The following is a 15,383-nucleotide window of genomic DNA, read 5'->3' on the forward strand; positions in this document are numbered from 1 at the left end:
TCAAGGAAAGCCAGGGCAGAAACTTGAAAACAGAAAATGAAGAAACCGTGGAGGAATACCACGTACCAGCTTTTCTCCATTGTTAGCTCAGCCAGTTATACAACCTAGGACCACCCACCTAGGTATGGTGCTTTCCACACTGGGCTGAGCCCTCCCACATCAATTACTAATCAGGAAAGTGTCCCACAGACACGCCCACAGGCCAATTTGATGAAGGCAATGTCTCAGTTGAGCGTCTCTCTTCCCAGATGAGTCTAGTTTGTGTCCAGTTGACAAAAACTAACCAGCACATGCAGCCATGGGCCTCTGCATTTGACAATGCTAATTGCAACGACAGACATCTCTGATTAAGGCTGAAAGTAGCATCCATCCATGGGAACAAACATAACTAATTCCAAGGCAGTTTGCTGGGCTGCATTTACATAGTCCTGATTAGGCAGACATGGAACCAATTTATTCAAATTTATGGTCTATTTTTATTAGAAAAATGGGGGGAAGGGAATCAAGAATTTGTGGTCTAAGACCGCTAAAATCTAATCAGGCTTTCAAGCGGTCCCAGTGGCCTAAATCAGGAGTCTATCTGCTGGGTTTTTCATTTTAAGGTCTGTAACGGGAATGACTGGGAGAATGCAATTCCTGAAGCTCTGGGGCTACAGTTCCCTTTCCCTGGATGGTAGCACAGACTTTAATCCTTCTCCAGCTTCAAGCCAGCCATGCACACAAAGTCCTTCTTGTGCTTAGAATCTGATTTCTCTCTTCCTTCCTCCTCTATCACTACCTGGAGAAAATTTTCTAATTTTAATGTCTTTTGAAATTGGATAGACCCATCTAGATAATCTCCCTTCCTTAAAGACCAACGTTCAGTGAAAAAGTAATACGTCGGCAGATATGTACCCCTCGATCTGCAGGGGGAGTAAGGAATGCTCACTGCTGGACATTATTTTGTCAATTTAAAAAATTTACCTAGTAGACCCCGGCTAGGGAAATGGGCAAGGTATAACAAGCCTGCAGTGTCGGAAAGATGGCACAGTAGCACGAGGCCCAGACCAGACTGAACCCAGGAAACCCCAGACAGGTTCTGCTGTGCGAGAAATAACATGTAGATGGATTTCTGCATATGGAGACTTTTAGAACACTTAATCACAGGGTTGTGAGAACACAGAAAACAAGTCAAAGGAGAAGGAAAAAATATCTGAAAGGACAAACAAGCTTAACAGGAAATGAAATATACAATCAGGGCACAGATCTCACTGAACAATGGACCACATTTACAAAATCACTATTAGGTAGACATCCGGCACTGATTTAACAGAAATTATAGCTTATTTCAAAAACAGAAGGTAAAGGGGCATTTGTGCTATAAGACTGCTAAACTTTAATCTTCTATAACATGAGGAAAGTAGAAATTGGCAAACGAAAATGTCTGATTTAGAAATATATGCATAAAAGACAAAAGCTAAAAGAACTTAACAATATGTGCCAAAAACAAAAACAAAAACAAAAACCTTAAAAGACCTGAACAATTGATGATAAAGTGGGCAGACGTCTTCTCCTTTCTCATTCTTCAATTTATATATTTGAAAATTCAGGGTGTACAAATGCATTAACTCCCTGAGGTACAAATTATTAAAAAGAAAATATAGTAATATTTATTGAATCAGTCTGTTTCAACAGATGGTCAAATATATCTAACTTTATCTAAACAAGAAGATTTTTTTTACTCCATCTTAAGAAATTGCATTAAATTTGCCAATTTTGTCTTATTAACTTTCTCTACTTTAATTGTGATTCAAATAATTTAATGTCACAACAATGAAATTGCCTGGTTTTTTGTTTGTTTGTTTGTTTTTGTTTTTTCTTTTTCTTTTTTATAGTCATGCAGCTTTCAAAAGGCTGGGGCAGGAGATGGTTAGCCTCCCCATTGCCTCAGAACTATGGAATAAACAGGCTACAAAAGTGTAATGACGGTAATGTGAAATGGTTACCAAGCCTTCAAAGCAAAAGAAAAGGCCTTTTGGAGGCTCAGTTTTTAAAGTAAAATATTTTCAGAATTACACACATCCTGAGCACTAAATGCCAACTTTCCTAATCTTCTATAAATAATAATGAACAGAGATTCTTTACTTCATTGCTTCAGAAAGGCAACTCCGGATTTGTTGATTAGAGTACTAATGTACTCCTCTGTCGGAACATAGTCCAAGAATGGAGTCCTGTGAGGAGAATTCTGAGTGTGAGAAAACAAGACAGAGTCTTGTGACCTCAGTCTCTTCAAAATACAGACTTGTTCTTGGAGTGTGGTTTTGTGTGCTGCCTAGGTGCATCACTCCCAGGCAGAAGTGACTTTACTCAGGCTGCTGTTATTTGTGTGCCTCGATGGAGAAGTGTGTTTTTGCCACATGTGGCTTGTCCTTGTGATTGAACACCTTACTTATGTGACTCTGCTTAGCCCTCAGAGTATAAATTGCCTGATGCTGGGAATAAAGTTGGCTATTGCATGATACTTTAGTCTACCTCATTTTTAGGCCCTGTTCTCCCAGGTTCATGCTGCCAACTACAGCTGTAACTCTAAGGGAATAGTATAGGGTCAGGACCCTGCCAAGACCAGGTTCTCAGCACAAAGGAGATTTATTTTCACAGAGGGACCAAGGGTGGGAATAAGAGACAAAGATGGGAGATAGAGGACAAGAGAGAAGGGGAAGGGACAAAGGAGAGGGGCAGAGGTGTTTGTCCTGGGGTGAAGAGGACAAAAGGACTGTCTCTGGATAGAGAGGAGACAGAGGTGGCCCATGGGAATATGGAGGTTATAAAGGTAAAAGAGAAAACCCCATGTTATGATGAGGTGTTTAATTTTAATTGGGCATGTTAATTAGGTAAGCCAAAGGCGGTTTTGGATTGTTTGACTTCAGTACTTTGATGGCTGGACCTTGGTAGTCAGACTCAGAAGGAGGAAGTGTCCAAACAAGGAAATAGACATTGATGACTTAGCTGTGATCTAACAGTTTTGTGATCTAACAGTTTTTAACAAGGCAGAGGGAAGGGGGGAGAGGGCAAGGCCTGCCAGAGCCATATTTGCCATGCTAGAGCTGGCCAGAGTCCCTTCACACTTCACTGTTAACAACACCACATGCCTTGCTGAGATCTACATCTGGTCAATGAATGAGAACCAATTTACATTATGGGAAGCATCAGCCTCTGCTCCTCCTCACCAAGTGACTGATGACAGCCCTCACCATTTTCCATTGATTGGAAATTCCCCATCTGGATCTTCTTTGTTATGTTCTAGAGTTCTCTTGCATGTTCTCGCCTGTTTGTGACCTGCATTACAGGCACTAACCTAATCCAAGATGACGACTCAGCAGAGCTCCCTCACTGTGGGAATGCCTGGCTGGTGTTGCCGATGCCGGTTTCTCCAATTTTAGAGTTTTCTGTACTCTTTTAAAACTTTGTTCATTCTTTGAAATCATTTTGTATGTAATTATGACATTTTATACATATCACAATGAAATTTTGCCTAAAGAATTATTCACTAATTTTGCATTTCTCTTATATATCTTCCTATATCATTTTATTTATTCTTTGAGAATTTCATACATGTATGCAGTGTTCTTTGATCAAATCCGTGACCTCTTTCCTTCTCAACTTCCTCTGGAACCACCAATCATGTCTTATTGCTAATTTCATGCACTCTTTTATTTTGTTTTGTTTTGTTTTTTCAAAACTCACTGAGCCCAATTAGTGCTGCCAAACTATGTGTGGGTGTAGGGCCATCCACAGCAGCATGGGAAATCTGCCAGTGGCCACATCTCAGACTCAGAAAAATACTGACTCTCCCTCCCCTAACAGCCATTAAAAAACCATAGACTTCTCAACTAGCATGGGGCTTCTTGATCCCCTAATCCATTTGGTGGTATCTTATGAAGGAATATGGTAGCATAGATTTTCCCGAATTTATGTAGGAAAATGAAATATAATTATATATAGCTACTTTAATAAATGCATATTTAATAAGTACATATCCAGCTAACTTAAAAATATTTATTGGTACTCTTTTATATTAAGCTCAACATGGATTAATATTCTACAGGCTAGAGCCTTAAAAGACACTGAGCTGAAATGAAAACAATTGAGAAATCAACTTGACTACAGCTTCTGAGGCAATTGCTACTAAGAGTTACTAGGTGGAAGGAGCACCTGAAGATGAAAACCCCAGGTGTGTGAGTGTGTTAGAGATAGCTTTCTGAAAAGGTCAGTGTCTGAGTCTATCACCATTTTCAAGAAAAGTGTTCTTAATTTAGAAAGAAAAAAATATAACTCCCTTCATCTGTAGTTACCATCTTCCTGAGTCCTACAGAATTTTATTTTTATTCTTTAATTTTTTTTTGGTTTTTTGAGACAGGGTTTCTCTGCATAGTTTTGGTGACTGTCCTGGATCTCATTCTGTAGACCAGGCTGTCCTTGAACTCACAGAGATCTGCCTGGCTCTGCTCCCGAGTGCTGGGATTAGAGGCGCGCGCCACCACTGCCCAGCTCCATAGAATTGTTAATCCAAAATTCTTACTATTGTCTATCTTCACATGGCATCTCATTTAACTCCAGATGCTTAGACATTTGTGAAGAGATTTATGGCATCTTGCCGAGTTCCAGATTCTTGGACATTTGTGACAGGATTGTTGAATATTTGTGAAGAGATTGCTTACTATAGGAAACACTTGTATTTCAATCACAACTCAGCTACTTTGAAGAATGAGATGTGTTTGATGATTCTTATGAGCCTGTTCAAAGCAGTATTTTCTTTTTATAAGTGAGTTTAATTGTTTACCTTAGTACTATGGTTTGGATTCAGTTTCTCCCAAGAGTCCATGTGTTGGAGGTTTTAGTCCTCAGCATGGAGATGGGTATTAAGGCAATGCTGTTTTCAACAGGCAGGCCTAGTTGCAAGCCTTTGGGTTGCTGAAGTCATGCCCCCAGAAAGCATCAGTGAGGTTCTTGAGTGACTGTTCTCCAGGGCTCGGTAGAGGGTTGTTACCAGTCTGAGCTGGGCTCCACGCAGATTTCTCTGGCTTCTTGACATGTCATCACCTTCTGTCAAATGTCATCAGACATCATAGCATGATGCAGCCAAGAGGACCTCCACCAGAACTGAGCCAGTGAGATGCCATGTCTTTTGCCTGTCAGGTACCAAACCTATAAGCAAAACAAATCTATTTTCTTTACAAAGTTATGGTGCCTCAGATGTTTAATTGTACGACAAGAACCAGAAGCATAAATCAAAAACAGATGGGTAAGTTTGGTATAGCAATAAGCCGTAAACTTGCTTCATTATGTTTGTTTGATTCTGTCAACAGTACAGAATGACACAACTGTAGGAAAGAGGGATCTAATTCTCTTATCTGTGGAGGGCCTAGTACAAAGTTGGGGAAAAAAATGCTATCTTTGAGATAATCAAATTTTTGATGTGTAAATGCAAATGGAAATTTCTAAATTACTTCTTATTTTAGAGATACCTACAGAGATAACATTTACCAAATTATAAGATACCCTAAGTTTATCCTCCAAAGGCTGAGTATTCTGCCTAATGGTGTCTGTCAAAACAACTTGGTGTAGCTCACTGGAAAGGAAAACTAGGATTTATCTTGTTACAAACAAGCACAACGCGTAGCAAGAAAGTTTCCTTTTGTTTTTGTAAAATGAGTCAAAAATAAGAGAGAAATGGAAGAAGCCCATTGCCTGGCTTAGCAATCTCACAATAAATGTCACAACAGTGGAAGGTAGACACTAAGACCTAGTTAAAGAATCTATTCCTATTTTACCAAATTTAACTTAGACTTTATTTCCATACACCTCCACATAACTGTCCTCACCTCAGACCAGTGTATGGATGAGAGTGAGAAGAGCAAAAACTCTAAAGCTTCAGAATAGTATCTGTTAAAGGCCTCGAAAATTCTCCCCGTATGAAAACTAAGACATCCTTTGGAAAGGTATGGATGCTTATCATGGCAGTAATAGCTTGGGTACAACTGGGCCATGGTTCTTTGGAAGTGCTAATAACCTGTGAGAGGGCAGGAGTGTAGGATGGGATGAAATGGGGCAGAGGCAAATCCCAAGAAATAACTAGAAGTAAAATGCAAAAGCAGGGCACAGATTCTTTTGAAGACTCCTGAGGCCACCTAAGGCTAAGGCTTAGACTGAACACCATGTCCAGCTGCATCACATAGTAGAAGGGAAGAATCCATAGCAAGGAGAAGAGTTATGATAGAAGACACCACGGGACTAAAAGCATACAGATGTATGGCATGGTTACACTTGATGATGTTGTGTGTCTGGGGTTTACCAGTCTGACTCAAGTTTTGGTTTTAGTAAATTAGAGGCTTTTCATTAAAAAGAGCCAGGACCAAACCAGAGAGAATACTCTATGCACAGCCCCAGCTATTGTTAGTCAAACAATTAATAAGGCAAAAACCACAAAGCTATAATTTTGGGGAGCACAATTAAGTCATATCCTGTATGGGTACAGGCAAGGCTTGATTTTGTAACAGGCATCCAGCAGGTGCCTCAGTCATCCAAGCAAGCCAACATTTCATACAAATGCAGAATTTAGCAGTTAGCCTGTTTAATCTTGTGACCCACTATCTTGTAGGAGTAGCTGAAAGAGGGAAGTATTTTGCAACAATCAGCAATTTTTTAAGAATAGCCCAACTTCACCAGGAAGTGCTCCATCTCAGGCCAGCTGACAGGGTTCATTCAAGGCAGGAGCAACTTCCTCATAGCCTTATACAATCTGAAAACAATTTTGTTTTCATAAGCCTAGCACAGTAACTTTATCTTCCAAACACAATGTTCACCATCACACAAGAAATTCTCAAGCTGATCTAAGATGAATTAAGCTACTATAGAGCTCTACCATTAAGAAATTCAGCCGGGCGGTGGTGGCGCACGCCTTTAATCCCAGCACTCGGGAGGCAGAGCCAGGCGAATCTCTGTGAGTTCGAGGCCAGCCTGGGCTACCAAGTGAGTCCCAGGAAAGGCGCAAAGCTACACAGAGAAACCCTGTCTCAAAAAACCAAAAAAAAAAAAAAAAAAAGAAAAAAGAAAAAAGAAAAAAAAAAAGAAATTCAAGAGCAACAGCAAGGTCTTTTAAATAGGTTAACTGTAATGTCCTTCTTTAACTTGTGTTGAAGATGTAATGCTAAAGTTATATATATATATATATATATATATATATATATATATATATGACATGGCATGTCTTTTTGCTAAGTTATATAAGACAAATTGGTCATGTACAGTTTTTAGCATCCTGGTAGGTACCCTCAAACAAAGAGAAGTAAATGAAGTCTCTGTGTATCTTCCCAGCATCTCCCTATAAGATCTAAATTTTGTTATTTTTTATCTGAAGGATATATATCATTCCTACAGCATGTTCTGTTAACTGAGCAGTAGGTACTTTACTGTTTACTAATTTGGGGATGCCCTGAGCACACCCTACAGAAGATTCCTTTGAAATGATGTTAATAACATTTAAATACTCAGTATTCAACTTTTAAACATAATTAGACAGAGAATTATTTTAGTGGGTGCCATTGTAATTGGTACATAAGTCTGGGCTTATGTGGGTTCCACAAAAGGGAAAGACCTGTTCCTTATGAATCAAAATGTCTTAAACACCACCAATTTGCCTAATAATAGCCACCTTAAGATGTATTCTTCTGATTTAGAAAACACTTGTCAGTGAAAAAATCTCTGAAATACTTATGGTGGCTTATGATTGAGTACAGCTCTCTAGTCAATTGTAGCTTAAGATGGCAACAGATCCAAGCACACAGAGTTTAACACAGATTGCCATTGTGTGACACTATTCCAAGGAAGAAGTAAACAATATGGCAGGATTATAGGGATATGTCTGTAAAATTCCTGTCTGGCCTGGAATTTGGTATGTAGACCAAGATGATCCCAAACTAAGAAACCCACCTGCTTCTGCCTCCCAAACAATAGGTGTTATCTGACACTATTCCTGAAGAGACAAGAATAAACATTACTCACTTCAGAGAGGGTCCCAATGACAGACCAATGTAACGATGGACAGATACCACTAAAGTACAACTTGGTGAACCAGTCAATGGCTTTATTGTGGGTATTTACAGAAGTGTGGGGGAGGGGTTACTTAGAGAAGAAAAAAAATTCAAAGACAGCTGTATCACCAAAGCCTAAGCTGGCATGGTTGAGAGCTCATAAAAACTGGAAACCTGCAGTGCAGAGCACGTCCTGCAGGCAACTCAGCAGGAAAGTGTTCCTTCCAAGTTGGTTTTAGCTATTTCTAGGAAGTTCAGCTGGCCTCTAATTTTTCTAGGCAGCTCATCTGACTTTGCAGTCTGAACCTCTGCTAGGCAGCTCAACTTGTCTAAGAGGCTCTCATCAGTTTTTCAGTTATCTATGTTGGCAAAGGGGGGGCCTAGTGAATCGGGTCAGTTTCAGGGACTTCCTGAAGGTATCATGAGTTGTTTACTTCCTGGGCGTAAATGAGCTTCTTTAAAGGATAGAATGTTTCACCTTCCCTAGAACAGCCTGATGTTTCACCTCTCTGTAAACATCCTCTTTTAATGAACTTCCCTCCAGGATGGAAAGTTTTAAAGTCAGAGGAAACGACATCATAGCAACCAAATTTCTTCTGAAAGGAAATAGCAGAAATTATTATTCTTAGACATCAAAGAAAGTGCTAAGGAGCAGAGTTAAGGCAAAAGTAGAACAGTGCAGATTATGGAGAATCAAAAGAAATTTCGTGATCTTTTCAGCTGCCCATCATCATCAAATCTGCTTGAGTGCTGCAGGAACTGATGCCCAAACATCAGAACAGATAAGGAGGATGAAACTCTTCACATTCCACTTGTCTTTTAATTGAATGTGGCAACTGAATGCAAGGTATGTGTAAACTGTCCTTACATAGCTGAAAAACTGCTGTTCTGAATACAGTGCCTTTGTTAACACAACTCTAAGTCTTGGCAAAAGTGTTCATGCTGCTTCTCAGGGCTTTACATTGCAGTGTCTAGGACCTAGGATTTCTGCAAAGGAGCTATGTATCTTCTTCTACAGAACTCGCACACATGCTCTAGTTTGTCCTGGGAGGTTTCTTTCCATTCTTTCCCTAATTAATCTCTAGTCTTCCTTCATATATTAGGGTTGTTGTTGTTTTGGCATCTTAAGTTTATATTCAAAAAATAAATTATAATATTAACAGATATGAAAATCAAAATTGCTCATCACAAACTGCAATAAAAAACCACCATCACAATGAGTGCAAAAGAGAGCCACAATCATTATTTGTCCTCATTATTCTAGTGGTTTTGAGTCAGGAGGCCCAGCTCTGAAGAGTTATGTATTCTTTGACAAATTGTTGGGACTACCTGGGCATCACTACTCTGAATAGAATGCAAGACAAGAGCCTCTCTCTGGAGACCCAACCTCCCAGGAGCTTCTTGATCAGTGATGACTTTTTTGTTGTTGTTCTGTGGCCACTGACAGTGCTTAAGATAGAGCTCAACTCCACAAGGAAAATATACAACCAGACTCTACAGGTACTGGTGAAAAATAATTTCCATTGTGCCAAGATTCTGGACCCCAAAGACTACCAAGAGACCAAATCGGATGCAAAAGCAAAGAATCTTTTTATTGTGAGTTAACTCATGCCTCTCCATCCACCTGACGTAGCAGCAGAACAGGAGAGACCCGAGTAGAAATGGGGCAGGGTTTTTATAGGGGGTAAAGCAAGCAGGAGTCTTGGGGGTCTTCAGACTACATAGGAACAGACTCAAAATTGGTTTATGGGAGTGGCAATCATGTAAGTAACTTTTAATTGGCAAGGGTTAGTTGAAGATTTGTCAGGGCTATAGTTAGTTACCTGTTTTAGGTCAGGCCAGGACAAGTCCCAGGCTTTGTCCTTGAGCTGCTGTGGAGACTGGCTGGCCTAGCACATATTGACTGTGGGGGCTGGCTCAGTGGCCCAGGCTTGGTGCATCCTATCTCCCTGTCTCTGCTGACAGGGGCATCAATGATTAATTGTCTTTTGTTCATGGCCCTCCCAGAAACTGCTTGCTCAGTCTCACGAAACTAAAATTGAGACCTGATCTCTGAAAGAAGACTGCGTAGCCCTTTATGGCATCTGTTTGGTCCTCTCAATTTTTAGGGTTTCTGAGAAGTTCATGAGATTTTTGTTTCTGGCACTGGTGTTTTGAAAGGACTGAATTCTAAAGAGGAGTTTTTTTTTCCTATCCTTCCTGATGCCTATTAGTGCTTGTCCCCATTTTAAAGGAATGCTTCCTCCAAAGCCTTGTAACTGTGTCATATACCCCACTCTAGAGGATCATAATAAATTTTCTTCTTTGCTGCTCTCATGACAGCTGAAAGTTGAAGTTGTAAGTTTTATCTAATGATTTTTTTTTTTTGCTTTTTGATATCTTCTTTCTTCAAGGGGCACCAATTTTCTCAGAGTGGGAGTGTGCCTGTTAAGTAACTAAGAATATTTTAGAGTGATATTTAATTCACAAGTAAATGAAAATCACATATAATTAATATATAGCTAAGTAACAGGAAATTAAAAATGTGTTTGTGACTGGATGAATGTGTTGTTTCCTCAAGTCAGATGATCTTGGGGACACTACAGATCTTTATATTCTACCTGGGGGAGGTGAAGCAGCCCTCTGTGTTTGGGAGATGGAAGAACAGGCTCATGAAGCCATCATAAGAGCGTCCACCAGAGATACCAGTTCCAGGCTTCCACAATGACAAGGGTGCCCAGCAGCACCAGCCAGACACAAACAACCACCTCAGCATGGCGGGTCTACTGAGGAGAAAAGGCGATCAGGTATTGAATTGCTGGCAATGTTTTCAGACATTGGTGTTAGTCTGGACTATGGGGTACTTTCTGCAGATGGTTAATCTGCAGGGCTCTGGAATTCCAGGAACGACAGATACCAGTAGACACTCGATCCAAGACAGACTTAGTCCCATCACTGCGTTAAGTGTTATGTGAACTGTTATCTACATCAAGTTTAGGGACTGAGTAGAAATTTGCACACGAGGTAAGGTCTAAAGGGAAAGCCCAAGAGACAATGCAGAGAGGAGAGAAAAAGGCAGACACAAGAGTCTTGGCCCTCTGAATCCAACAAAGAATTTACGTTCTTGGCAGTTTGGTATTTGGCATGTTTGTGTTTTGATCCGTATTCAGCAGAACAAAGTTGGCAGGAAAGCAGAAATGCTTGCCAGTTGTGTTCAGGGCTGCCTCTGCAACTCTAAAACGGTGCCCAGCACCACAGCGCATTCAGGAAAGCTTTGTCTAATGAACAGTCAAGATTTTATTACGATTTCACTATTCCTCAAAATAAGCCTTTTTAGTAAAAGTATTTTCCAGAGGATATAGATCATCATTTTGAAACATTACCCTTGAAATTGAGTCACATACCCTCTCCCTCCTCTCCTGCCGTTAAGGATCCATATATAGTCACTGTTTGTCAGCATGGTAGGAAATGTAAACAACATTTATCTGTTCTTGCAGTGTTTGGAATACCAGTGTCCTCTGCTTGTGGCTTCATCTTCCTAGATTACTAAAGAAGGTCGTATTCTGTTGTAGGATCCAAGTTCTTGCCTTCATGCTAAAATAAGCTCTTGAATGTGAGCCTTAACATCTCCTACTTATTGGCAGACTTCAGTTAACTTGAGCGTTTTTTTTTTTTTTTTTGGTTTTTCGAGACAGGGTTTCTCTGTGTAGCTTTGCGCCTTTCCTGGAGCTCACTTGGTAGCCCAGGCTGGCCTCGAACTCACAGAGATCCACCTGGCTCTGCCTCCCGAGTGCTGGGATTAAAGGCGTGCGCCACCAACGCCCGGCCTTGAGCGTGTTTTGTGCTGTATATTTAAATGCCTACAGAAAATAACTCCACCAGAATATAATATGCTGATACACTAACAGGCATCAGGAAGGGATACAGGCTAAGATTCAAAAAAGTGTGTATATATCATCAATTTCACTTCAACAGTGAAATTACATTTTCTACATTGAATGCTAACTGGTCAACATGATATGGCCATTGAAAGCAAAAAAAAAAAATTTTTTTTGTTTCTGTATCAGAGGAAAGAAGGGTGGTCAAAGCACCACTCTTCTAGAGGCAATTACAGCATTTAACAGGTACAAAATATATTCACCTTTTGACTTAATATGAGTTAGAATTAACATGACTAGGAAATTTTAATTTTGTATACATTTGTCTGACTTTTAATGAATAATGTCACATTCCTCATATAATATAAAGTTTCTAAACATGTATAAGCATCAATGAGCATTACAGGGCATGTTATTTGCTTATAATTAATTTGGTGAGAAATCTCCATTGCTATACCATACTTTTTAAAAATAAGCTGTCTAATAATCTTCATCAGGTAATGAATGCAATCAAATTAATAAGCAATTGTATAAAAATCACAATTCATAATCAGTCAAAACATTCATATAAACTCCTTGCATCAGTAATTAAGAGCCAAAGGAAGAATTGTGGTAGCAATAGTGACAAACTTTGTTGTTTCTGTCATTGGTTTTGCCTACATCAAAAGTCAGATGGCAGACAAAATGTACTTGATCAACAACATCCTTCATAGACATTGGAGACAATGCACTATTAGCTAAGGACATACTATCAGCAACTGTGGAAAACAATGTAAGAGAAAGCAAGACACCTAAGGAGGCTGACCGCCAGAAATATGTCAAAATGTCATCAGGTTCTATTGAGTCCCATGGTCCTTTCCAGAAGATCAGAAATAAGAATTCTTGATCAATTTTGATGAACATTCTAAATCTAGCCCTGCTAAGGTTCTTCCTTTCTTCTTTCTTTTTATTCTTTGATAGTTTCATACATGTATATAATAAATCTTTGTCATCTTCATCTCCCTTTCCCTTTCTCATCCTTCTGCCTTCCCCATTGAAACCTTTCTTCCTAACAAGTTCTCCTCCTATTTCATTTCCTTTTGTTTTTTATGGATACTGAGAATAATTGCAGTTCACTGCATGGACATTGGTGGGAGGTTATTGGAGCATGAACAACTTATCAGTAGCTATACCACTTCTTCTCCAAGTCACTGGCTACTAATAGTCTGAGCCCATCTCCCTTCCACAATGGAGTGGTGATAGGTCCAATATTGTGCAGGTAATTACAGCTGCGGTGAGTTGATGAGCACCATATCCATGTCACATCTAGAAGACAGCCTTTCCTATCCTTCTGCTCATCATCTGTGTTTTACATCCTCTCCCTTTCCTCTTCCTCCATTTTCTCTGAACCTTGGAGAGGGGATAGACAGAGAATTTTTGACAATGTATTCAAGGTATCTTAATCATATCATCCACTAGCTCATCCTTCCCACTCCCCTTGAACTCCCGAATACCCTATCTATCTATCTATCTATCTATCTATCTATCTATCTATCTATCCATCCATCTACTCTATCTATCATCTACTCTACCTATCTGTCATCTACTCTGTCTATCAATCAAACATATACTCTATCTATCTATCTATCTATCTATCTATCTATCTATCTATCTATCTATGTACCTATCATCTATCTATTTATCTATCTATTTATCTGCCTGTCTATCTATCATCATCTATTCTATGATCTATTTATCTATCTATCTATCTATCTATCTATCTATCTATCTATCTATCTATCTATCTAAATTTCATGTCCTCTTCTTTTTTGTTATAACCCTCTGAATCAAATTACAGCTTCCCCCATGAGCATGGGTGTCAGCCATCTGCCAAGGCATGACAACCTGCCAGTAGCCAAATGTACTATCTGATATTTTAATATACACATACACTAGGTAATGTCCAAATCAGAGAAATCATCTCATTGTCCTTTCTTCTGGATCCTTGAACTCTCCTGTACATCATCGTTATTCAGAGTTAATACGCTATGCTGTGACAGGACAGAGCTTTCTTTTTTCCTTTTTGTTGTTTGTTGTTCTTGTTGTTTTGTTTTCTGTTTTTTGAAACAGGATCTCACTATGTACCCTGGCTGTCCTGGAACTCGCTGTGGAGGTCAGGCTGGCTTCACACTCACAGAAATCTGCCTGCCTCTGCTGCCTGAGCGCTGGGATTAAAGATGTGCACCACCATGTCTAGATACTGCTTGCTTCTTTCTGACTACATTGTACTCATTGACCAGCTTTTCCTCTTCCTTCCCTATCAGGGAAAAGTAAACACAGGTTAAATAGTTGACATAATGGGTCAATACTATCATGACGGTGACTGAAAACAGTTCTAGAATTTTAGACATAATATATGGAAGTATTTATGAATTAAATCATGTGCTATTGAAAAATGACTTAACAGAAATAGTTAAGATTTAAAAGGAATTGATCAGCCATGAATCAATCACTGTTGAATTGAGCAAGAGATATATGGTGTCCACTTACCTTTCTAATGTACATGTTTGAAGTTTGCAAAACAAAAGGTAAGAAAAAATAGCAAGAAATAAATCTATTTTTATCATGACTTGAAAAAAATCCTGAGGGATCCAACTAAGAAGATGGTGCTATGCTGTGTGAAATGAGGAGACAATAAAATGTAATGTCCTTTTCTACAGCATTAGCACTAAGGGGAGAATCTTGGGAAGATTTGCTGGAGTTGGTCAGTTTTTCCTCTGGTCCAATGTTCCAGATTTTTATAAACCATCTGGAGTGCAAAGATTTGGCTGGCTTTTCATCCACTGTAATAATGAGACATTTATTGAGAAAAGATGTCAAACAGAACAGCTTTCCATGAGACCAAATGCATACATTAGCAACCAAAACTCTTAAAGGGAGCCTCAATCAAGTTTACAAAAGGAACAACACAAAATGTGAACAGTGTCCAACTCTGACCAGATGATAAAGTGTAAAACCGACTTCTTACTCTGACAGCATCTTGGTTATAAGGTGATGCTAGAATTTGGCCAACTATTTACTTTTTAGAAATAAAACAGTCTAATAAAAGAACAATAATGTGAATTCCTTTTAAAAGTCAGCAGTGACACAGGAAGAAACAAACCAGCCGACAAAACCACACTTTTCATGGGACTATTTTTAAGGCAGACACAAATAAACAGAATGAATTGCTTTTCTACTTGGCATCCAGGGTTCTGGAGCTTTTTATTTTTTCCACTCATCTCCATGGATCATTCTTTGTGACTTCTAGCATCAGTCCTCTGGTATTATCAAGTGGCAGCACAGCTGGTTGCCTCCTCTCTTCTCACTGTGATCCATTTTCATCACCAGGACAGACCTCCAGCTGCCACAGAATCAGGAACAAGAGGACTGGGAAGGAAGGGGTGCACAAACTTCAGTGCACATTTGGTCCGACAAT

At 39.4% G+C, this 15,383-nt stretch overlaps 1 long non-coding RNA gene across 1 annotated transcript; it reads left to right on the forward strand.

The window, feature by feature from the left end:
• Positions 1-4,930: 4,930 nt before the first annotated feature.
• LOC121827270 (uncharacterized) lies at positions 4,931-10,896 on the forward strand. The gene is made up of 3 exons (XR_013048870.1): positions 4,931-5,281; positions 8,790-8,916; positions 10,630-10,896. It is a non-coding gene; the product is annotated as an uncharacterized LOC121827270 (long non-coding RNA).
• The last annotated feature ends 4,487 nt before the right edge of the window (positions 10,897-15,383 follow it).

This window comes from Peromyscus maniculatus, chromosome 2 (genome assembly GCF_049852395.1).
Source record: "Peromyscus maniculatus bairdii isolate BWxNUB_F1_BW_parent chromosome 2, HU_Pman_BW_mat_3.1, whole genome shotgun sequence".
In the NCBI taxonomy this organism is placed as follows: Eukaryota; Metazoa; Chordata; class Mammalia; order Rodentia; family Cricetidae; genus Peromyscus; species Peromyscus maniculatus.